General features: G+C 39.5%; 1 protein-coding gene across 2 annotated transcripts in view; it reads left to right on the forward strand.

Moving 5' to 3' along the window:
• The window catches only part of THSD4 (thrombospondin type 1 domain containing 4), a 622,386-nt gene that overhangs the window by 241,369 nt on the left and 356,132 nt on the right, over positions 1 to 24,885 (forward strand). The gene's annotated exons all lie outside the window — the stretch shown is intronic.

The following is a 24,885-nucleotide window of genomic DNA, read 5'->3' on the forward strand; positions in this document are numbered from 1 at the left end:
AGATAAGAAAAATGTGTAAAAAGCTCTTATCTGTTGAATTTGCAAACGAGAGCTTATTTTTCAAGTCTCTGGTATATGGGAAGGGGTTTAGAAATGAAATCTAATAATTGCAAGTAAGTGGCATTCAGTGTTTGACTGTTTCCAGTGTCAGTAGGCAGAAGAAACACTGGGAAGTTTTAACAAGTGGGTGAAATGTGACTTATGAATCCAAATATGAAAAAGGAAAAATTTAGTTGTTGCTTTGCCAGAAGAAATCTCAGAAATTAGAAATCTTTTCTATTAGATTCCTTCTACTTGTACACATCTGGACAATGCAATGCATATGTCTGTATTTGTATTTTTAGCAGTACAAGCAGTCTTAGATTTGAGTTTTCTTTGTAGATGATAGATATGTGTGAAGTTGCTTATCAGTAAAGATCCCTTGATTTAAAACTGATTCATAAGGGCCAGAATTTTTTTAATTACTATTCTGATTGGTGGCCAATAGCGGAATTGAGATACAGACTTTTTATTGAACCAGCAGCCCTGTTTTCCTGATGCTTTCTGCAAATACAAAATATAGGATGTTGCGTTTATATTTGTAAGTCCTGGGTAAAAAGGAATGATGGCTTCTCAGGGGCCTAATGAGAAATATTGTTCAGAATTTTGCCATCGTGAAGTTTATATGCAGTCTGTTAATTTCCAAACCTTCAGATGAGATGTCAAAAATCTAATACGTGTTCCAAACCCATAGTATAAATATGAAATGGATGCTACCTGGGAGTCTTATGCTTTGTTACTTTATTGTTATGCTGGTCACCTCTGTATTTATTTTTAAAGCTCCTTATTTCAGTAATGTTCAATGAATTGGTATAGCATATCATTCCCAAAAGAACTCAAATGAAACCAATTCTGCCCACTTTTGTAGGTGCTAAAGGCCCTAAAAGCACTCTACACCTGTATACTCTGTGTTGGCTCTCTCCACATCAGAGTAGAGTGAGAGGGTAAGATGAGCTGAGGACATGCATTGTGTCTCCAAATAGGCAGGAGAAGGGACTCAATTGTTTGCAGATACAATGTAGGTTATTTAAACATTAATGTACTCGATTCATAGGGACAGTCTGGCATATGAACATTGAAATTATCGATATTGTGTATGCACAAATGTATAGCTTCAGGAAAGGTTTCCTACTATGGGCTAATAAATCTAATCCATTCAGTAGTGTAATTGTAATCACCGCAATGTGTAACATTTCTACTTGGACAAAAAACCCATCGTCTTTCCTAGATTTAATGTGTGGTGTTAGTGTATCAAAGGGGCAGAATATGTTCTGCTTGCTAGCTTAAATCAAATAAGGTAATGTTTTTACTTAACGTTGAATCCTTCCTTTGTGGTTTTAAATCAGAACTGTAACCTTATAGGATAAAAAAAAAAAAGGGGGGGGGGGGTGGGGGAGATCTGTCATGCAGGTATTTAGAAGTTGACACAATAGATTCGTTTATCATGTATGTGCATTAAGGTGACTTAAAAACACTTATGCTTGATAAACTCTAACAGCTCCTGTCAAGTTAGTGTGCACACAGTAATTAAGTTGATACAGCAATTTGCATTTCCATAGTCCTTTCCATTGAAGGAACTCAGTTTTTGATTAATACTCACAATGTGTGATGTTGTGTATATGCATCCTTGCCTCAGTTTGTATGTGCATTTAGGGGATTTGGCTTAAATTGGGCATGCTTTTCTGCAGTCTGCATGTGCATTTGGAGATATGGCTACAACTTGTTTGATTTGAAGAAAGATTAAATTTAAAACCTATTTAATTAATGGACAAATGTGACTTGTCCTCCTTTGAAATTGTGCAAAATGCTGTTCTTTTATGGAAAAGCTTTCACATCAAGTACTAAATAAGAGAAGCACCAGAAAGAGGATAAGTATTTAGAAATTTGGTCACTCTTTTTAGGGTATTCAGAGGAGGTGGGCTCCTCAGCAAGCAAGCCAGAAACTTTAACCAGGTTCTTTGAATACTAAACTGATCCTGAAAATGTAAGTTTCAGAAAAGAGAACCTATTTTAAATTATCCCTAGTTTAACTATACTCACTAATGAAATCCCTCTTTTTTTTCTCCTGTGACTTTCTTCAGACTTCTGGGATTATTCTGTCTGCTCCTGGAGTTTTGTCCGTACTTTAATTTCTTGACCACCTCTTCTGACATGATTCTGATTGCCTTCAGAATTTCTTCTTCCTGCTTTGGTAAATGCATCTCTTAGCCTCATCTGTTCGTACCTTCTTTTGCAAACACTGTGAGGTCAGTAATTCAATACTGGCTCTTAGCCTTCTTTAGCCAGCACGGTAACATGAGGAGTTTGCATAACTATTATGTGATGGGGTAGTTTATAGTTACTATTATTTTCAATGAAACTACTGTATACTGCACAGTACTTTCCACAGAGTTTTGTGCAATTTTGCTGTAACTATGGGATGTTTGTAACTCATGTCATAATTGATCACATGTATCAGTTAGCTTAATTTGGTGTGCAGTTATCTCATTATTCTCCATTTCAATAATTAAAAGATTAGATTGGATAACTTTCATTTCTTCTCTGCTTGAAGTTTTTTACTTTGATTCATTTTTTTTGTTCTTCTTTTTATCCCAATGATTTTGTTGCTAGTTGCAGTAGTGATAAGCGAACCTCAAAAAATCAGGGTTTTCACCTGCTCTCTCCTAATCACTTGGGCCTGCAAAACTGAGCAAGACTTCTCATGAGAACAGGCTTTTGATGCAACCTTTCTGGCACTCCTTGTTAAGACAGAAATGCTGCAAGCACAGTTTTTCATGTAGTATTTTTGCACGTCTTGTCTGTGGTTCTGGATGGGGAAAATGAAGATGCATAACGTTAAAGTTTTTGGTTCAGGTTTTACACAAAGAGTTTAAGACAATTTTATTAAAGTTATCTGAATTCCTTCACCTGTCTATAGCACATGGAATATTTATGTAGTCACTTTCCATTTGTTTGTGGGGGATTCTTCTCTGAAATCATACAAATGTCTTGGCTCAATGCGTTAAAAATAGCATTTGTAGGATCTTGCCCTTTCCTCATCAAGTAAGCAAACAAGTCAAGCTTGTCTAGTATTAGTATAATATTCCTAGGCATAAAGAACAGGAGTACTTGTGGCACCTTAGAGACTAACAAATTTATTAGAGCATAAGCTTTCGTGGGCTACAGCCAACTTCATTGGATGCATAGAATGGAACATATAGTAAGAAGATATATATATATATATATACACACACACACATACAGAGAAGGTGGAAGTTGCCATACAAACTGTAAGAGGCTAATTAATTAAGATGAGATATTATCAGCAGGAGAAAAAAACTTTTGTAGTGATAATCAAGGTGGCCTATTTAGACAGTTGACAAGAAGGTGTGAGGATACTTAACTTAGGGAAATAGGTTCAATATGTGTAATGACCCAGCCACTCCCAGCCTCCATTCAAACCCAAGTTAATGGTATCTAGTTTGCATATTAATTCAAGCTCAGCAGTTACTCGTTGATGTCTGTTTTTGAAGCTTTTCTGTTGCAAAATTGCGACCCTAAAATCTTTTACTGGGTGGCCAGAGAGGTTGAAGTGTTCTCCTGCCAGTTTTTGAATGTTATGATTCCTGATGTCAGGTTTGTGTCTATTTATTCTTTTGCGCTTTACAAAGCGGTGTGGTCAATGTACATGGCAGAGGGGCATTGCTGGTGCATGATGGCGTATATCACATTGGTAGATGTGCAGGTGAACGAGCCCCTGATAGCATGGCTGATGTGATTAGGTCCTATGATGGTGTCTCTTGAATAAATATATGGACAGAGTTGGCATTGGGCTTTGTTGCAAGGATAGGTTCCTGGGTTAGTGTTTTTGTGTGGTTGCTGGAGAGTATTTGCTTCATGTTGGGGGGCTGTCTGTAAGCGAGGACTGGCCTGTCTCCCAAGATCTCTGAGAGTGAGGGATCCCTTTTCAGGATAGGTTGTAAATCTTTGATGATATGCTGGAGAGATGTTAGTTGGGGGCTGATGGTGACAGCTAGTGGCGTTCTGTTATTTTCTTTGTTGGGCCTGTCCTGTAGTAGGTGACTTCTGGGTACTCTTCTGGCTCTGTCAATCTGTTTTTTCACTTCAGCAGGTGGGTATTGTAGTTTTAAGAATGCTTGATAGAGATCTTGGAGGTGTTTGTCTTGTCTGAGGGATTGGAGCAAATTCGGTTGTATCATAGAGCTTGCCTGTAGACAGTGGATCGTGTGGTGTGTCCCGGATGGAAGCTGGAGGCATGTAGGTAAGCATAGCAGTCAGTAGGTTTCCAGTATAGGGTGGTGTTTGTGACTACTGCTTGTTAGCACAGTAGTGTCCAGGAAATGGACCGCTTGTGTGGACTGGTCCAGGCTGAGGTTGATGGTGGGATGGAAATTGTTGAAATCATGGTGGAATTCCTCAAGGGCTTCTTTTCCATGGGTCCAGGTGATGAAGATGTTATCAGTGTAGCGCAAATACATTAGGGGATGAGAGGTGAGGAAGCGTTGTTCTAAGTCAGCCATAAAAATGTTGGCATACTGTGGGGCCATGCGGGTACCCATAGCAGTGCCGCTGGTTTGAAGGTGTACATTGTCCCCAAATGTGAAATAGTTGTGGGTGAGGACAAAGTCACAAAGTTCAGCCACCAGGTTTGCCGTGACATTATTGGGGATACTGTTCCTGATAGCTTGTAGTCCATCTTTGTGTGGAATGTTGGTGTTGAGGGCTTCTACAGCCATAGTGGCCAGGATGGTGTTTTCTGGAAGATCACTGATGGATTGTAGTTTCCTTGGGAAGTCAGCGGTGTCTCGAAGATAGCTGGGAATGCTGCTAGCATAGGGTCTGAGGAGAGAGTCCACATAGCCAGACAATCCTGCTGTCAGTGTGCCAATGCCTGAGATGATGGGGTGTCCAGGATTTCCAGGTTTATGGATCTTGGGAAGCAAATAGAATACTTCTGGTCAGAGTTCTAGGGGTGTGTCTGCACAGATCTGTTCCTGTGCTTTTTCAGGGAGTTTCTTGAGCAGATGGTGTAGTTTCTTTTGGTAATCCTCAGTGGGATCAAAGGATAATGGCCTGTAGAATGTGGAGTTAGAAAGCTGCCTAGCAGCCTCTTGTTCATATTCTAACTTATTCATGATGACGACAGCACCTCCTTTGTCAGCCTTTTTGATTATGTTGTCAGAGTTGTTCCTGTTGATGGCATTGTGTTCAGCACGGCTGAGGTTATGGGGCAAGTGATGCTGCTTTTCCACAATTTCAGCCCGTGCACGTCGACGGAAGTAATCTATGTAGAAGTCCAGTCTGTTGTTTTGACCTTCAGTAGGAATAGCATAACATAGCAGTGAAGGAATAGGTGGGAACAAACCCTTGCTATCACATTACCTGTCATGGGTACTCCAGATGTGACCAAACAAGCATTGGTGCCCGGAGGAGCTGGAAATTTTCGGTGCAAGATTAAAGCTTCTGTCTTCAAACAAAAGCTGGTTGCATTGCAGGAAACTGCTTCTGAATGGAGCTGAAAGAAAGAAATCTTGCCAATAAAACTGCACAGCTGAATGGAGCCCAAAAATGTTTTCCTTAGGGATCATGACTGTATTTGACTGTACATACCACCCTTTGGGTGGGATGGTATATGTCAGGGTTTTGATAATGGATGCAGGTTGTCAAGTTCAGAACTACACTGAACACAGTTAGCTAGAAAGGCGTTCAGAGAGTGAGTATTTAGCTTCTTCATGGAACTGTGGCAAAAAACATTTTTCATTTGTAGTTCTGGCACACAGTGGGCCAAATTCTGCCTTTGGATAGGTGAACGGGGCTCCCATTGGAATCAAGTGGAAACATTTGCAACCTAATATTCACTAATATTGGGGCATAATTCACGCCAAAGTCTTGGTGCAACATAGTTACTAATTTAGGACTAGATTCTTCCACCTCATTAACCATGAAATAACGGGCTAAGATACTACTCAACAAGAATAATGGTGGCAGAATCTGGCCCTTAGCCTCTTTGCAATTGTACTTTAGTGGGCAAAAACCCAAACACAAGATACAAGCGGACTTGTGTGTCAGATGAACAGCAATATGAAGGTAAGTTTCACTGCATTCTATCTTGAGATGAGCCATTGCAACTTGACTTCTTATAGTAAGATGGGAGAGTAACTAGAGCAGTTTTTTTCCCTTATGTTGACAGCAGGAGGAATGTATTGAATTACATTTTTTTATTAGGTCAGTCACTTTAACCACAGGTTACTGAAAGGCAGTTATTCAAAAACTTGCCCTTAGTTGTAAGAAAGATATTATGGGGGTAGAGAGGAAAGAACTTAAAAACAAATAAAACCCAGGAAGTTGGAAACCGATCTTTAATTTTGACAGCTTTCTTTTTTACTTTACTCTTTCCCATTAGAAATGTTTCCCCTTCAAAGTCAAACAAAAAGGTTCACAGGTTTCTAAAGTTTAACTAAGCCAGCTGAAAAGATTTGAGGATAACTTCTGCTCCTACTTACACCATTATAAATCTGGAATAACTCCCCTGACCTCAGTGTGTTCCTCCAAAATGTTTATGCATTATCATCAGCTGCTGACAAGCAAGAGATTACACTGATTAAGCCAAATGTTTGCAAATCCAAGTTTTCAGGGGATAAACAGTTCATACTGTATCTCATGGCCTTTCCCTTTGCTAGCAAGGGAAATCATCACACCCTACCTCGTGTTCTTGTTCTGTTTTCTCCAGCCATCCAAAACATATTTACAAGCAAAGTTCCAACTGGAAGCATTCATGTGTCAATCCTGTGCTGTGCATTAGATACGGATAGTTGATTCATGGCTTCATTTAGAAGAGAAGATTTGCTTTCAAGTGTTTTCCCCAGGAATTGAAATTCGGGGAGGAGGGTGTTCAAATTTAAAGGGTGGGGGGTCAGGGCCGAGGAGGGGTGAGACTGTGAGGGTGAAGGTGTCTCTATGGCACCATAGTAAAAACTGAAAAATGTTTCATGACCATTTAATTAGATTTAACTCATATTTTAAAATCATCACAAAAATTAAAGTTGGCTACTCAAGCCTTCTATGAAGCACTACCTCTTCATCCTTCTTGGTTTCTTGTTATAATTTTGCACAACTCTGTTAATGAACTTCTCGAATACAATGTGTTCATCTTTGGTGGCTTCTCGTGTGTCCAGGACTTCCATTCCTTCAATTGATATGCTCATTAGATCATTCACATGATCAGGCAGAAGGCGACTTCTTTCAGAATACAAAATTTTGTTCAATGAGGCAAAAGAACGCTCAACTGTAGCTGTTGTGACTGGGAGTAACAAGAGATGAATTCCTACTTCTTTCATCCCAGGAAACATAGCACAAAGATTGGGTCAAGTCACTAATGATGATAAAAAAAGAAGTTGAAGTCAAATCTTGATTCATTCGTTGTATGATATTCCACTCTACGTTCAAATTCTCTATTCTGTCCTGAGCACATGGCAGTCCCATTGCTGGTAGTGCCTCACTCCACTCAACTATCGGTGTTTTGTAGGACAGGGATCTGTAAAAGCTACGTAGAGGTTGAGTAGAATCTATAAGTCGCTCTTGTAGATTTTTAAGAATCAAGTCTCTGTACTTTTTCAGTTGTCTTAACAAACACTTCTTGTCCTCTTCACTTAAGGATTCAATATAAATGCCTTCATTACTCAACTTCTGGACTGAAGTCTTTGCTTCTTCCAGTACTTTTTCAATGGATAGCTCTCTGATTGATCCAAATGTAGCTTCTATTGCTGGACAAAGGTCTACTACTGTTGTAGCAGATGCCTGAATGGTATTGTTTAATGACCCATGTGGTTTCAACAGTAGACTTACAAGGGGGAGAATGGCAACAGTCTTCTCTGAACATAGTAGCAAAAGTAATCCACAGCCTCACTACTTAGATCCATCCCATCTTGGTAGATACTTTCCAAAGCCAGTAATAATGGCTGGAGTAATTTTAAGACAACAGCCGAGGATTGCTCATGAGAAAGCCAGAGGGTTTTCCCAGGTTGGACTAATTTGAACTTCAGTCCCAGTGTATCTTCTATATTTTCCAAGCTATTCAGTTTTTGGACTCTTGCAGAAAGAAGAATATAATGAAGACATTAATTGTATAGCTTTTTAAATGTCTTTTGAAGAGTCTGCAGCTCGTACTAGCGCTAGTTGGAGTAGATAACCTCTGCAGTGTGTATAGAAGAGATTAGGATTACACTTTTCTCTGAGCAAAGCTTGTATTCCACCATGTCTTCTAGAGAAGTTTGCAGCTCCATCAAATGCACAAGCAGCCATCTGTTTGCGGTCCAATTGACAAGCATTTAACTCTTCTAAGATGTGTCTTCTATAACTTGAACATCTAGAAATGCGTCTACTGGCCTACCACTGACATCTAGATAACATACACAATGACTTAATACTTGATGCCCCTTTGCATCAGTGCATTCATCAGCCCTGTAAGCAAATTTTTTTTGTGGAGAGTTCTTCACTTTTTCAACTGTTGAGTCTTTCACTGTTGCACCACGTGCTTCTAGACAGTCAGTTGAGTTTCTTGAAGAAATATAGTGAGCATTTGCTGGTCTTGTTCAGAACCAGTGTTCAACTTCAGGATGAACAAGTGACAATGCACTTAACATTGGTCTCCAGTTTGTAGGGTGTGGTGTCTCTTGCTTAAATAGAGTATGATGCCACAGCCCTGTTTGTTCGCATGAACTCTGTTGTGTCTCCAGCATTCTTAACAGCCTCATTAACACTCACCAGTGTTGTTCTTGGTCAGTGGAGACTCAGAGTTCAGAGGTGCTTTCACATGAGTTCACCTACCAGGTGGGGGGCAAGAAGGCACCTTGCTCGTTCCTCCAGCTGCTTACTGTACGCTCTGGCCACTGTGTTTGTTGTGCCACCGTTGACTCCATCGCTCTGTTGCCCATGGCCCTACACCGTCACCTTTTGCTGCCACCTGCCACTGTGACCTCTGCTGGTTGGTCTCTTGAGATTCCATGCAGCTCTCAGTGATTTCAGCTGAGCTCTCAGTGCGGGAACCTCGCTGCTAGTGCAGACAAGGCCGTCTCTTCCACAGAAACACTGTCCCACAGCAGGTCTAAGCACTTAGACTCGATTTCAGCTGTAGTGGTCACTTAACAAAACAAAAGACTATCTATGGAGCCTAATCAGCTCTGTCTTTAAACAGTGGAGACGGGCAGGTCTAATAGTACTTATGACTCAGGCAGACCATCAAGCAAAACACCTGTCCCTACCCTCTCTCTTGATGCCCTCAATGAGCACAGGCTAAGTACAGTTCTACTGCCCTTTACTCCTACAATAAGAACAACAATATTTCATTATCTCCCCCGCATTCAAGTGATTTGTAACCCAACCCCAGCCAAAATCTATCACTTGGGCAGCGCAGCTCTGTTTGCTGGATACCTAGGTAGATTAGGTGTGAATGTAAATACAATCTGGTCCTGAAGCCTTTTTTCCCCAGCCCTTAGCTCATCACTAGCTGTCAGGGAGAGCTCATTTAGACTTTGCTTACAAATTATAATTTGAAATTATTAGGTTGGCCAACATCACCGAAATGAATGCACTGACATTGTCATAAAAAAGAACAGCTGTATACGGAAGCTAGTCTGTGTTTATACTTTTCAAATCTGTTATACTTTTCCAGATACATGTATTTTATCATACACTGTATATGCTTTTAAAGTGTGTATTAATGTTTCAATTTCAGCTCAAATTTCCAAACAGTCATTAAACAGACAACACTGCAACTAGTAACTAGTTCACAAAACTGGGGGGAGGGGGGGAATTCAGGGTGTGTGTTGGGAAATCCCTGTTTGCTTTAATTTTATAAAAATCATCCGTATGATCTTATTTGGTAACCTACACTCTACCTCCTTACAGAGAGTTTTTGTTTTATTTTAAGACACGGAATGTGGGGCTTTGAGAGTGACTCTTAGATTTTTTTTTTTATTGGTAAGTTGTTTTATTTCATTATGTCTGATTTTACAGAGAGTTTTTGTTTTATTTTAAGACACGGAATTTCAAGCATTGACTTTTATTGTCCTCTTTTTCCACTGAGGACCCGCTTCTCATGCTGAGTAGCATTTACTCATGACATTGAAGCTTCTGGGACTACTGGCATGAGTAAGAATTGCAAAATCATGCCCTCAATTTTGAACATATTATAGAGAGAAACCTCACAACCTTTATTGACTTTTCATCCAAAGAGCCGATAGCCCTTAAAAACAGACTAATATTACAGATGGCAAACTGAGACACAACAAAGTAAACATACTTACAGAAAATTACGTATGAGATAGAGCCAAGAATAACAACACCCGTATGATCTTATTTGGTAACCTACACTCTACCTCCTTAATTTTCTTTCCCCATCTGCTCTGTATCAGTTTGCATGGCTGTGCAGAAGGCTTTCTATTTAACTGGGAAGTGATTCCTACATGTGTATTATCAAGAATCTAGGAAAGGGGTAGCTGTAATATAATTTATGCCTATTATACAATGCTCTGTTTGCTTGCTTTATAGTTATCTGTTTGCTTGCTAAACAAGAACTAGAAGATAATTTTCTGCAGATATGTGACTTCAGTTTTAGGTGGTTTTGCACATTGGGAGGAACCAAAGCCAATGGCTTCAGATAATCCAAGCGCTGGTAATGAACAGATAATACAGTGTCGATTCTTCGACGTTTTACCCCTGCCATGTTCTGATCAACAGGCTGGCTGGTAACTCCAAAGTGGGACCAGGGAAAAGCCAATCAGGGAAGATGAAACAATGAACTTTGGAGGGTTTAAAAACCTCAGCCCTAAAGCTGAAGAGACAGAAGCAGGCATTGATTGCTGGTCTTGAAGATTGACCCTTCAATGCCAGAAACAGGGGTGTCTGTGATAAGTTAGATCTACCTAAGATTTAGGTAAGGTGTATATGGCTTTCTTTTTGTCTGAATGCTTTGTTTCTATGGATAAATAAATAATACTTTGTTTTGGAGAAGCTACTCTAAATTGTTGCATTTACCTACTGGTCACAGCTCCCACAGGGATATCTCTTGCAAATGCCAAACCAAACCCAGTTGAGCCATCTGAGGATTCATGGTTGGTGAACAGGGGTGTTGTAGCCAGTGGACCTGTGCTGTGAGTGGGAGAATCTCAGGATTCCACCCTAAGAGGAATAGTGGTGCAGGGCCTATCACTTAAAAGGTTGTATTCATTATAATGATAATTCAGTTATGTTTTTTGTGCACAAAGAGCAACCTTATAATTTCAGTGTGGATGACTTTACTTTTCTTCTTTCTTTGGTTTGGTTTTAGTTTCCCTTCATTTAAAATTAAAGTATCCTTGAGACAGCATGGTATGTGTATCTCCTATCTTGGACTGAACTAAACACACAATAGTAGCTGCTATTAGTATCCAATAGTCTCCTAGAAATTTAAAGGCATGGCACATAGGAGACAAAAGCATTAGTTACACAGCTACATGCAGCACAATAAATGCTAGAATATTAATATAATCTGTGTGAGAGGTGCTGGGGTAAAGGCAAATAATTTATCCTCTCATATTGCTGAACAATGAATCTTCCATGCGATTAAAGAATGGTGCTAATAGAAACTACAGAGAATCTCATTTAGTTTTCCTCAGCTGGATATGGCACATATCACCTCCGTCATTATGCAAGTAACTGAAGGAGCTATTCATGAAATATTCATCCTGGCTACATTCTTGTGCCCCTTCTGAGGGTAGCTAGTACTGGTGAGTAGTGACACTGGTAGTGGAGATTATATGGGTTTTTTGTTGTTGGTTTTTTAACTTTTATATTCTAGACCATCTCTTGACAATCAGATTTAGTATCAGTAATGAGCAAGTCTATGTGAACATAATTAAACAACTTCCCAGGTTTATGGGAAATTGGGCAGTGTGGGTTTAGCTTTATTTGTAATACCCCATGGAAATTTTGGAGAAAAGAGTAAATTTGAATTCTGCATTTACTGGGCTGGGTGAAAGCCAACTCAACCTCCTTGTATACTTAAGATATTTGAATAAACTATATTTTTAGGGTCAACATTTTTTATAGTTTTTGCATTGAGAGTTTTGTTTAATGTATTTTATTTATTTAAATAAGGTATAAAGGCTTTCATCACTCAGAACGCATCTGGGTAACGTCTATAAAATACCAAAGTTTAAAAACCATAAATTTGACCCAGTGGTCCAGATATATAGACCTCCAGCACCAGTGTGCTTTCATGCACACAGAGGGGTTGGTGGAAATACAGAAAATAAAATGGGGAGGAATGAAATAATCCAAACGCATTACCCAGTGCTGAAATTTCTGCAGTTTGCCTTCAGTGTTCATAGCATCTTTCTGTGGCCCATGACTGTAATGCTACACCTGTGCTGCTCAGAAAAAGTTTTGAGTAAATTTTAAGAGGGGGAAGCATTTAACTACTGTTTGATAGCTTGTTTGTTTGTTTGTTTGGTCCCAACACCCATTCTCAAAAGGAAATTAAATACAGTTAATCAAGAGGTTGCTATTTTTCATAAATCTGGCATTTTGGAAAACTATGACAGGAATTGCATATGCTCAGCATCTCTCAGAATCGGGCTGTATGGCATTAGCACTGGGTAAAGAGGGTTTGGGGTGGTTTTTGCCACTTTTGAATCTTTCAGGCATTTCCTGCATGGCGATATTTGTACTGCCTGATGAAACGAGGGGGGTTACACACAGAACTCCTATTACACTGTTAGAATTCACAAGCATAAATCACTTGTACAGCCAATGGAGTCTGTTCTACATGGGCCAGATCCTCAGCTGGTGCAAATCAGTGTAATTTCACTGACATCAATGAAGCAATGCCATATTTACACCAATTTAGGATATGGCCCCTAATCTTAATATTAACTCATTTTTTTTTTCAATGAAGATAACTACCACAAAGAATAGGTGTCATTAAAGTAATACTGGGACTGGAAATAACTTTAGAGATTTTCTGTAAATACTCTTTACACAATTTAAATTTAAAAAAACAAAAAAAACCCTTCCTCTTCAGTGGATGACTTGTATCGGATGTGTCACAGTTTACCAGGTGCCTTTTAATGCAGTAGGATGTGGTACTGTAGTAAAAGCAAACTTCTTAGATACATCTAGCATTCTCAATTTGCTATCTGAATCTAAACTGAACTGCTAGTGTGGGATAGATTCTTCCGAGCCTGTCTATTTTTAACTGTTTCAAAGCCCCGATTGGGTATTTGAAGGGGATCTTTCAAGGATATTATATTCTATTTCCCTAATCTTAGTATGCAGTGTCACCTAGTGTTTATTACAGGTACTGTAGCTACCATATCCCGCCTGTCCCGTTTACAGCTCAGTTCTGCTCCCCCTGAAGTCAGTTACAAAACTCCCATGGATTTCTTTGATTGCAGGATGAGGCTTATGGTAGAGTGAAACTATCTGGGTGAAATCCTGGCTTCATTGACGTCAATGACAGTAGGATTTCACCTTCTGTATTGAAACAAAGTTGGCATATGATATTGTAACTTACATAGCAGATGAGCTGTCTCTCATTTCGTGCCTTCCCTCTTGAGAATAATTTACCTCTTCTTAAAAAGAAAAGGAGTACTTGTGGCACCTTAGAGACTAACCAATTTATTTGAGCATGAGCTTTCGTGAGCTACAGCTCACTTCATCAGATGTTTACCGTGGAAACTGCAGCAGACTTTATATACACACAGAAATCTGTGTGTATATAAAGTCTGCTGCAGTTTCCACGGTAAACATCTGATGAAGTGAGCTGTAGCTCACGAAAGCTCATGCTCAAATAAATTGGTTAGTCTCTAAGGTGCCACAAGTACTCCTTTTCTTTTTGCGAATACAGACTAACACGGCTGTTCCTCTGAAACCTGTCATTACCTCTTCTTGCGATGAGAAATTTTAAACAATGCAGTCTCAGTCAGGAGCCATTTCCCATTGTATTTGAAATTATTGAGGGAGCCAAGTTTTACCTAACTTAATTGTCTTGCACATTAGGGATTTCTTATCAAAGTGACTTGTGTACATGCGAATCTTTAAAGCAGGAAATATTGCCAGTCTGCTTGGTTTGGGGGTTTTGTTTTTTACATATTTGAAAAGCACTTTGTGCTTTTAAAAACTCTGTAAATATCAATAACATGAGTCTCCATGGATTGTAGAATGAACACAATCATACATCACAGGAATGAAGTAAATTAAGGAACCAATAGATTTGTGTCTTTTTTGCTAAAGAGTGGCTATTTTTCTGAAAGAAGTATTTCCCCCCCTCTTTCTCTCTGACTCTGCGGACACACATGCACAGAGTTCTGTTGGGAAAATGTCTCTTAAAAATGTAAATTATTTTTGGAGTGGATGCTACTTGCATAGTTTGATTAATATGAAGCACCATATTCAATAACACATATATTTACTTTATTAAGCGAGTCTTATCCACTATGATTTGCTTTGCAGTTTTCCTTTTAGCAACATATGAAATGATTCTCTTAATTTTGTCTGTAGATGCCAATGTTGTTCTTACAAGTAGGGATGGGCAAACTGGTTTGGATGAAATCAGAACTGACCTGGAGCCCTACCCCTTGTTGTGGCTAAATAGGTTGGGTTAAACTTTAAAAATACATTTTTGTTACAAAAATATACTTCACAACAGCTGTTAGCTCACCCTGCTCACTCACAGAAAATGTATCTCAAAATGATCAAGCTTATTGAGAATGTGGTTATACACTGCAGTTATTCCTAATTTGCACATTATTTTGTGCTGCTATGGATTTTATGGAAAAATAATTTAGAAGAATGCCTGAATACACTGTCTAAAGAGCCAGTTTACATGGTCTGTATCACCATCTTCTGGACACTTTTTGTTTCTTTAGTATAACAAGAATAAATTCCTATTTCAAATAACACGATTTGTTCTGATAACATTTGTGGTCTGTATTTTGTGTTTGATTGCTTCCTTTTTGCTCTTTGTAATAGTTGAAGCTAAATAGGGGAAAATGCATTCATAAACTTGAGTAAGAAAAAGGAATGGGTTGTAAAGGCAGCAAATTACAAATAGAGAGATGATGGTTCAATGTCAATGAAAATCATATTCCTATAGAGTAACACATTTCTTGCCAATTCAGGATTAAAAGTGTGCTACAGCTCTGGTCAATGTTGATTTACTGAAATTCATTTAAATGGAGTTTTTTCTCCCAATATCTACTCTATTGAAAATCCACTCAATTAGATGAAACAGCAATTAGCTGCTCTTATTTAGAGGGCCCCATGTGATCAGATAATCATCGTAGAAGGGAGAAAAGTAATACTTACGCCACCAATTGTTTTAAATTCTGCTGTAGACTCTTCACATCTCATTGCAATTAAGACAAAAATGATAATTTCAGAAGAGTGAAGTGCTGGGTACGTGATCTTGTACGTACGGGGGCAAACTTGATCTAAGGCTTTTCTAATATTGTGTATCTTTGAGCAGACTCCATATTTTCTATGGCTGGGGTGTGTGAAGAAGTTATATTTATTCAGCTAGACTTTCTTGTTCTGAGATCACTGTTGCCATTTTATGAGTGTCACGGTTACAGGGCTAGCTGCACTTCTGTCCCCTCCCTCTGAGTGCAGGTGTCAGGCCTCATACTTTTACTTCCCTGGGGTGAAATCCATATGATTTTTCTCACTCTTAGGCTGGGCGCTGGGCTACAGTACCCTGTACATCAATCATACTACCCCAGCAATGGTCTGGAATCTGAAACCAGTGCTGAATTCAGTGACTTCTTAAACCAAAGTATTATTTAACCTTAACAGTAGAAATGTAGCATAACGTGAAGCGGGAGGAAGGATTTTAGAACAGGGTCTATATAAATGTCTGTGTTTTACCTAAAGCCCTACTATCTAGGCTGACCTAGGTGACCCAGGCTGGCCTAGGCTTTTCAGACATCCCCAGCAATGTCTGTGTGTGTCACTCTCAGAACAGCATTTCAGCAGCAACTTCCTGACCTCTGGACAAAGTATGTCATTTTAACTGCTTATACTCTCTTTGATCTGCTGGCCCCCAGCACTGGCAAAATAAGCTTTGGAATATGGCTGGTGCTTCGAGGTAGGCTCATCACAATTAATAGTTCAAGTATTGTCTGAAGTGTTTATGGGGAGGTAGTTTGTCTCAATCTATTTTGTTTCCTGGTTGTTTTTTCCGACAGCCTAATGCTAAACTACACCATTGTATTCATACAGTAAACATCCCAGTAGCCACACCACATACAATATTAACAAATTATTACAGAGCTGCCCCACATCCATCACAATTATCATGTGCTTCCTGGGCTGGACTCTGAATTCCAAATGAAACCAGCCTCTTTCACAAGCACTTTAGTCATTTCAAAAAGGACCCTGGAAAAAATAGGAAAGATTGTTTGTTTGCTTTTTTTCAGCCTACCCAAAAGCAGGAAGTACCAGAAATCTCCCAGAAAACAGTTATATTGTTTATTTTCTGACACTGTGGGTTTTGTGTGTGTGGTCGTGCCTATTTGAATAGGGTACTTCCTGGTGAGTTTTGGGGAAGATCTCACCTTTTGGGTGGTCATTTCATTAAACTTCGCCTCACTACTGTTGATAGTTGTTATGGCAAATGCTGAATAGCTGTGCATTGCTAATACATGTACACCAAAATACAGGTCTAGAAATAGTTTGTCAATATAATCTTTTATATTTATGTCTTTTTTGCTATATCTTGCCCTCAGGTGTCCTAAACCTCCATAAAAGTAAGTTTCAATGACTGAAATATCCCTGGATTAAGGACAAATCTGTCTTTCTCCAGCATCTCCTCTAGCCATAAGGGTCATTTGATTCTAATGCCAGGAGACCCCTTTAGCTTCACATCAGTATCAGCCTTTCTTGTGTTGGTTTTTTTCAGTCAGGAAAGTGAGCTTCAAAGACTTTTAAAAGTATGAAAGAAGAGTGTAAATGGAATTCTGAAGGGGTTTTTAATCACTAAGAGAAGAAAATCTGAGGAAAGATTTTATTATAAAGAATTTATAGTACAGGCCATCACTTTGATCTTATTTTTGTACCGTTAGAGGAAGTTTTGTATGTTAAATTCTAGACCATTTACAGTACTGTAGATATTTCCCACTCATGACAAATAAGTGGGAGAGGGCATGTGAACAGTGGAGCAATGTAGTTTTGAAAAGAGCAAAATGGTTATTCCAAAGCTGTAAAGCAAATGACAAAGCAGTTGATTTTGCAGACAAACTAGTAGCCACAAAGTGGCGCACTTTACAAGAGGACATCCCAGCACTGCACATGAAGACTGGACTGAGATAGAAATTATCTCGCTCCCCTGATGTTGCGCTAGACAGCAGTTAAAAAGCTCTTTCCTTTCTCTTCTCATCTTTGGTGTCTAATTTTCTCATTTGAGTGCTAGTTGATATTTCACCCTCCAGGTAACTTCTTGCAATATCTGAATCGGGGAATATCAAAGCAGTTCCATGATGCAGTCAGTAAGTAGCTTTAGTTTTGTAAAGAAAGGACCCTCAGTCAAGCTGTAGACATTTTATTTTACAACCTTTCAAAGATATAATTTATACTGAGGAAAGCACGTATCAAATACTGAAATCCAAGCAGACTTTACAGGGTAGAGATTCAGTCAGCCTTATGAAACGTGGTCCATTCTTCTGCAGCTCTAGCATACAAAAGTGTGGTTAGGTAAGGAGCTCCCATGGCGACCTAGACGCCAGTGTCAAGTTAGCAAAACTATGGACCACACCATAAATATATATTAGGAAATTCTAAAGATTATGTATATAAATCAGAGCCTGAAAACATAACAGTGGGAATTGTGCAGTTTCCAGGTGTTAGGGCTTTTCTCGTAACTCACAAGTGGTGGAAGGTAGAGATTGGAAAGGTTAAGAAAGGTCATTCCCTGGTGGGAAAACCTATTTCTCATAGGGATGTCCCCTTAATTATATACTGCTTATTCTACTTCCAGTATTGACGATTATTACATTTCTAATATTAAGGGCCATACTTTATGTCCCTTCCCCCTACCCTGTGTCTGTCTTGTCTGTATAGATTGAAAGTGCTTTGGGGCAGAGACTCTGTGCATATATAGTACCAGGAACAATGGAGCTCCATTTTAAACATAATAAACATGATTAATAGCACTACCATAATAAAAATGACTAATAGTAATAATAACAGTGTGTGGTTGTCCCTTGCATTAGTGTGTAAGGGGGAAGGGCATGTGGATCAATGGGCTTATTTTGTCAAGGTTCCTTCCCCACTCTGAACTCTAGGGTACAGATGTGGGGACCTGCATGAAAAACCCTCCTAAGCTTATTTTTACCAGCTTAGGTTAAAACTTCCCCAAGGTACAAACTATTTTACCTTTTGCCCTTGGACTTTATTGCTGCCACCACCAAGAGTCTAACACATATATAACAGGGAAAGAGCCCGCTTGGAAATGTCTTTCTACCCCCCCCCCAAATCCTCCCAAATCCTACACCCCCTTTCCTGGGGAAGGCTTGATAAAAATCCTCACCAATTTGCATAGGTGAATGCAGACCCAAACCCTTGGATCTTAAGAACAATGACAAAGCAATCAGGTTCTTAAAAGAAGAATTTTAATTGAAGAAAAAGTGTAAAAGAATCACCTCTGTAAAATCAGGATGGTAAATACCTTACAGGGTAATCAGATTCAAAACATAGAGAATCCCTCTAGGCAAAACCTTAAGTTACAAAAAGACACAAAAACAGGAATATACATTCCATTCAGCACAGCTTATTTTATCAGCCATTTAAACAAAACAGAATGTAATGCATATCTAGCTAGATTACTTACTAAGTTCTAAGACTCATGCAAGCTCAAATCTCAGTGAGATACCAAGTAAGGAATTGACTGTATTGACTGACGGCAGGATGAGACAGTAATTTATGTGGTGGTCTTCAGCATACTAAAAGCACAGCAGAGCATGCCGCCTTACTAACTCTCCCAGTAGGCTCGTGTACTGCACCTCAAAACATTCCTTTTCTGTTCCTGGCAAAAGCATCACACAGACGGAGAGAACCTTTGTTTCTCCTCCCTACTCCAGCTTTGAAAGTATCTTGTCTGCTCATTGGTCATTTTGGTCAGGTGCCAGCGAGGTTATCCTAGCTTCTTAACCCTTTACAGGTGAAAGGGTTTTTCCTCTGGCCAGGAGGGATTTTAAAGGTGTTTACCCTTCCCTTTATATTTATGACGTGTGTAAGGGGGGAGGGCATGTGGACCAATGGGCTTATTCCCTGTTTGAACCCAGTCAAATGAATTACCTGACCATGGCCATCTGCTTCTCTTATTCCATGTTCATTCTCATTCTATCTGAGGGCATCTGAAGAGTTGGCACAGTGGGGGCACTTTTGCCAACACGCAGGGAGCTTTTGTAAAGGTTTGTGTCTGAGGTACAATAGCTCTTGGAATGCCCTGTGGGGTCACAGCAGTTCTGTACCACCCTAAACACAGGCTTGTGCCTTAATGGCACAATCAGGTTTGCAGTGTTTAATTGGAACCACACAGACAGCGTGGGTCTGAGGTTTGGAACTTTGTTTGCTTTTGAGGAGGGGCAGATCTAATGGAGTGTGTGTACTGGTATTTGACCCCATTCTAAAAGCTAGTCTTGGAATATGCAATTATTAAAATTATCTTAAAAACTAGAATGGCATAGAACTATATGTTACTGGTAGCTTTTGTCAGGATAGGACCACGCACACAGAGATGTGCATCCTGGACGTGAAGAAATAGGTTACTGTTGATATATTGAATAGCTTTTAAGAATTAAACAAAAGTGGCTTGATTGAAACATTCAGAAATTGTCTGTTTTGGGGTTTAAGTGTCCACCATGACCAAGCATAACATGCTGTAAACCTGAAAGCTTAACACTGAATTTTTGTGGTGTACATTGTTTTCTTCATATAAAAAAGTAGGATTCCTTCACTATAAAATAAGCAGAACAACTTTAGCTCACTTGCTGTTTTCATACCTCATTTTGACTGAGATTTTGCTGTTCTTGGAGACTATTAGGAATGGTTATATTTACCGGCAAAAAGTTAGAGCTCCTAAATATGCAACAAAAATAATCCAGTGTGTACAAAACTAAAGAGAATTAAAATATATTTAACTATGGTAGAATGTGTTCTCTCACTGTGCTTTCTGCATACACTGCTATGTTTCCTTGGCTCCTGGAAATATGACTCTCCATTGTTTCTCCCCATAACGACTTGCTAATGCCAGGCATTGCATTGGGAAACACCTGCCTGGCATTAATAAGGTGTTAATGGAAGAAACAGGTTCCTGGGAACTAAGAACCCCCCACCCCCTTGACTCTTGGTATAGTTTCATGTTAACAGTGTTTTCCAAAGACAGTGAGCCTCTGTTATATTGTAGATAGGTTCCTTCTGTTGGGATTTCCCTGTCCAAGAAGACTTTGCTCACAATCAGTGTCTTTCAGCTTGTCTTTTGCCTTCTCATAAGTGTAGAACAATATCATCTTATTGTTGGGATATTATCTTCAGCCATGCCCTAATTTAAGTTTCTTCTGGAATATGATACACAGCATGTAAAACTACTGCATGTAAAAGATACTGCAAGGCCTCCCTCTGTTCAGTATCAGTTTAGCAGCTTTGAACTGAACTGAAACTGATGCAAAGCCTGATGATAGGAAATACCTGAACATCTAAAGTATGCCAACAGATCAGGTAACCCAAGGAAGATGAGTATGCCCTAGACTCAAACTCCTGTGCCCTTTGTCCTGCACCCTGTTGACCTGGGGGCGGAGGTGTGGTTCAGAGGACAGGATGAGGTTCTCTGAGTCAGGATACTTGAATTTTTTCTTCACTTCTTTTTGTCTCCATTTCCCCCAAAATGGGGACAATAATGCTTAACTGTCTTTTGGGAGGCAATTAGAGACCTAGAGATCAAAAGTTCTATGCAAGAGCTGGGTGTGTTTTACTATAAATTGGTGAAGGCAGATTTCATGTAACATAGAAATAAACTCAAATTAACCGTACTTTTGAAGATTTATACTTGGAACCTAAATATGTCTAGAAAAATAACCAATCAAACAGAAGAGAAACCCTAGTCTGCAATACCCTAGGCAGATTAAGATACATAAACGATAGTGGTTTTAACAAAAAAAGCTTATTCAGCACTGGACTAACGCATGCCTTTTTGGTCTAGCGTAAGTAGCACTTGAGCTAAATATTCACTGATTATCTGACAGTAATAGTAGCAACACTGATGTAATGTTAAAGGTCTTTCACTTCAGTCATCACAAAGTGTGAGTCAGATCATGTGATAATTAATCAGGGATAGAAGGCCAAAGAAAAGTGTTGTCAGAAAACCCTGGGACCTTAAAGGAATGTAAAATGAAACGATTTTGCCAAACATTGTAGGGCCTAGATTTTTTTTCCCTGAGTAAACAAATCCAATTTAAATTTGCTTGTGTGTAAAAATATCCCCTATTTATTACACCCTTTCCCTGGAAATATTTCCAAGCGGGAGTATGAGTGTTCCTCTTTGGGTTCTGCTTTCTGATTCTAGGCTTTGCAGTCTTGTGTTCTGTTTCTGTCTTTGTTTCCGGGACTCCTTTATGATTCCACTGTCTGAAGAACCATCTTTTTCTCTGTCATTCTTTGCCAATCTCTTCCATCATTTGCCACCTCTGGCTCACTCTTTCCTGCTTCTTTCACTCAGCCCAAAGGCCCATGTTCTCTGCTCATGTCAGACTCTGGTCTTCACAGTTTGTTTACCTCTCTCTTTGATCCATGCGCCAGTGCAAAAACTTTCAAGTGTGTTCAATATTTATGGTGCTTCCATTTTTGAGACCTCTAACGCCCTTGGTTTTTTTAGAGGCACTGAACACCCAGAACTCCCATTGAAGTACCACGAATAAACAGCATTCTCCTGGTCACTGCTGCTGTGTGATCATCTAATAGCAGCTGATCATCCATCATTACCCACAGATAGCAAACTCATGTAATAAATGACAGGCACACATCCTCAATCAGAGGGATGGATGTGGGGTTTTTTTCACCATATCTTCCTACTGCTTCTCCCCAACCTATTAGCACTGCTTCCCTCTTATTGGAATCGTGCTTTGACCAGGAAGCCTTCATGCATGCTCAAATCTCAGTGAGATACCAAGTAAGGCAATTGACTGTATTGGCTGACGGCAGGATGAGACAGAAATTTATGTGGTGGTCTTCAGCATACTAAAAGCACAGTAGAGCATGCCACCTTACTAACTCTCTCAGTAGGCTCGTGTACTACACCTCAAAACAATGAGAGAAGAGGGAGCCCTGTGAAGTGTGTCCTTGGGGATGATGAACAATTACCTAAAATTCATCTTTTGGAAACACTCAGCAAGGAAGTAATGGAGCCACCCAAGAGCAGACCCATCGACTCCCACTGTGAGCCACAGGCAGGTCAACAACTTATGATCAGTGGTGTCACTTTTAAATTAAATGTCTGTCCTGTGCCATGGTGACAAATCTAGTTCAAACTGACATAAGAAAGTGGAAAAAATAATCCAGAATGCTGAATTCAAAGCCATTCTGTCTTTCCCAGTCCCGTTCCTAAGTGCTAAAAGGACACATTCTAGCGAAACAAACCTGTGTCTGTACATTAGTGTAATAGGATAGCCTTCAGAATGAGGGAGAGCATCGGGGTACTGCATTTACAAGGGTGGGGGAATAATGAAGAGTGAAACAGGCCCCCTTTCACATCTGCACTGCTGCTGAGGGGGCAGCAGCACACATGATGCCTCACATTCAAGAATTACTAATTTATAGTTAACGCCTTTTAAGTAAACAAGAGAACCAAATCTGTTTCATATTAAACTAACTCAAAATGAAGGAAGCATAGCAGTTCAAAGAAAAAATGCACAAGAAAACACAGCCTGTTGAAATTCATTCTGAAGAGGCAGGAAGGCAATTGTAAAAGAGGATCTTGCAGCTAGTGAGAGACCTTTGTTCTGAGGTTAAACAGCAAAGAAAAACAACATAATTGAGCTTTTATTGTAAAGAATCAATAAGCCTACAAAAGAAATAGGTTTCAGCTCAGGTTTTTAAGGGGTCTATTTAACACCTGGACAAGCAGTGGGAGGAAATATTTTAAAGGGAAGATTGGTTACTACTAAGAGATGCATGTACTGGCTGGCTCTCCTCGTTACAACGGAATATGGACTGAAACTTAGAAATAGGCCAATAATTTCATACAGAAGATCTGTCCTGGGCCTCCAATTTCAGGATCCTTCTTTTCTGTTTAGCTTTATTAGATTTAGTGCAGCAGATGTTAAAATTGTGTTTAAAGAAGAGAGTGACCACCTAAGGGTACATCTACATAGCAAGCGGCAGCCCACTGCAGCAAGTCTCACAGCCTGTCCTTGTCGTGAAAAGAAGCTGTGTAAAAGTTGTGGCTCTGGTTGTTGCCTGAGCTCTGAAGCCCACCTTGTGCTCTAGGCTTCAGAGCCTGTGCTCCAGCCAGAACCTGAACATCCACACAGCTATTTTTAGTGCTGTAGTGTAAGCCCCGCAAACTGTAGACCCAACCTCTGAGACTCACTGCTGTGGGCTGCGTCTTGCTGGGTAGATGTACTCTTAGTGGTTCCTCAGTCTAGTCAACCATGAGCCATTTCATGTAGCTTGGTGCGGGGTGTCTCAGAAACGTCTGTGTCAATTCTTAACATAATGCAGAGAATGTTTGTAGTGAATAGCAGAACTAGTAAAATCCGCCCATGTGCAGAGAGCCAACATGAGACCTATGTGCTGCTTAAGTCCTATTTTGAAAAAAAAAATTGCTGTGAAAAGGTGCACATCGTTTGTACAGTCCATGTATTAAACCACTACATTGTATGACATGGGAGAAAGTGTCCTAATTAAATTCCACCATACTAAATATGAAACTGGAGGTGAATGAAAAGGATGCTATCTCTACAGCTAACCCCATTAGGAAAGTAAGGAATTCCTGGTGGGGATGAAGGTTGATAATAAATGACTGAGAGTTTATGCCTGCCATACTATACAGAAGCTTACTAAACCTGGATTATAATTATTAGATTTATGGGGGCAGGGTCAGAATTTGTTGTGACTCTATCTAACCTAGAAGTCAATGATTTTATTTTGTACTGAAAAAATTGGTTTGCATTGTAAGAATTCAGTTGTTTGGGGCTTTTTTAAATCATGGCCAGAAATTAAAAAGCAGAATAAAAAGTAGAAGAATATAGAATCACTGAACATGTAAAGTTCTAATGGTAATGTTCTTATTCATTCTCTGCTATAAAGTGTCTAAAGCCTACTAAGAAAAATGAATAGAGTTGGCAGCTGCCAATGGGTCTTCGAAAACTTCATTTTGTCAGTTATTTGCTATTTTTTTGGTTAGTCTTGGGGGGGCTGTTTGCCTCATTCCTAAGTAGATATTAGTGGTTGCAAGTGCAAATCTAAAACCAAAAATGTCTTCCAAGTTTTCAGCTAAAATTAAAACAAGCAACAACAGCAACCACTCAGTGATGTATCTTAAAGAAGTGGTGTGGCTATTCTAACACAGTTGTCTAAATTGACTAAAAAGCAAGCTTTTAAAAGGGTCTAAAAATGTCTAGCGAGTGGCCTCTGCCTATTTTGCATTCCTGATGAAGGCAAAATTTCCATTGACTTGCACATAAGCCTTATTTTGAGGCCTTAAGTGTCATGTAAGTAGTGCAGAGGTGTACTGGTCCTTTGCACAGAGGGAAATTTCACAAATAGTAAATTCAGTTTGAATCCATTTAGTTGTGTAGGCCCAATCCTGCATAAGTC

The sequence above is a fragment of the Lepidochelys kempii genome, chromosome 10 (assembly GCF_965140265.1).
Source record: "Lepidochelys kempii isolate rLepKem1 chromosome 10, rLepKem1.hap2, whole genome shotgun sequence".
In the NCBI taxonomy this organism is placed as follows: domain Eukaryota; kingdom Metazoa; phylum Chordata; order Testudines; family Cheloniidae; genus Lepidochelys; species Lepidochelys kempii.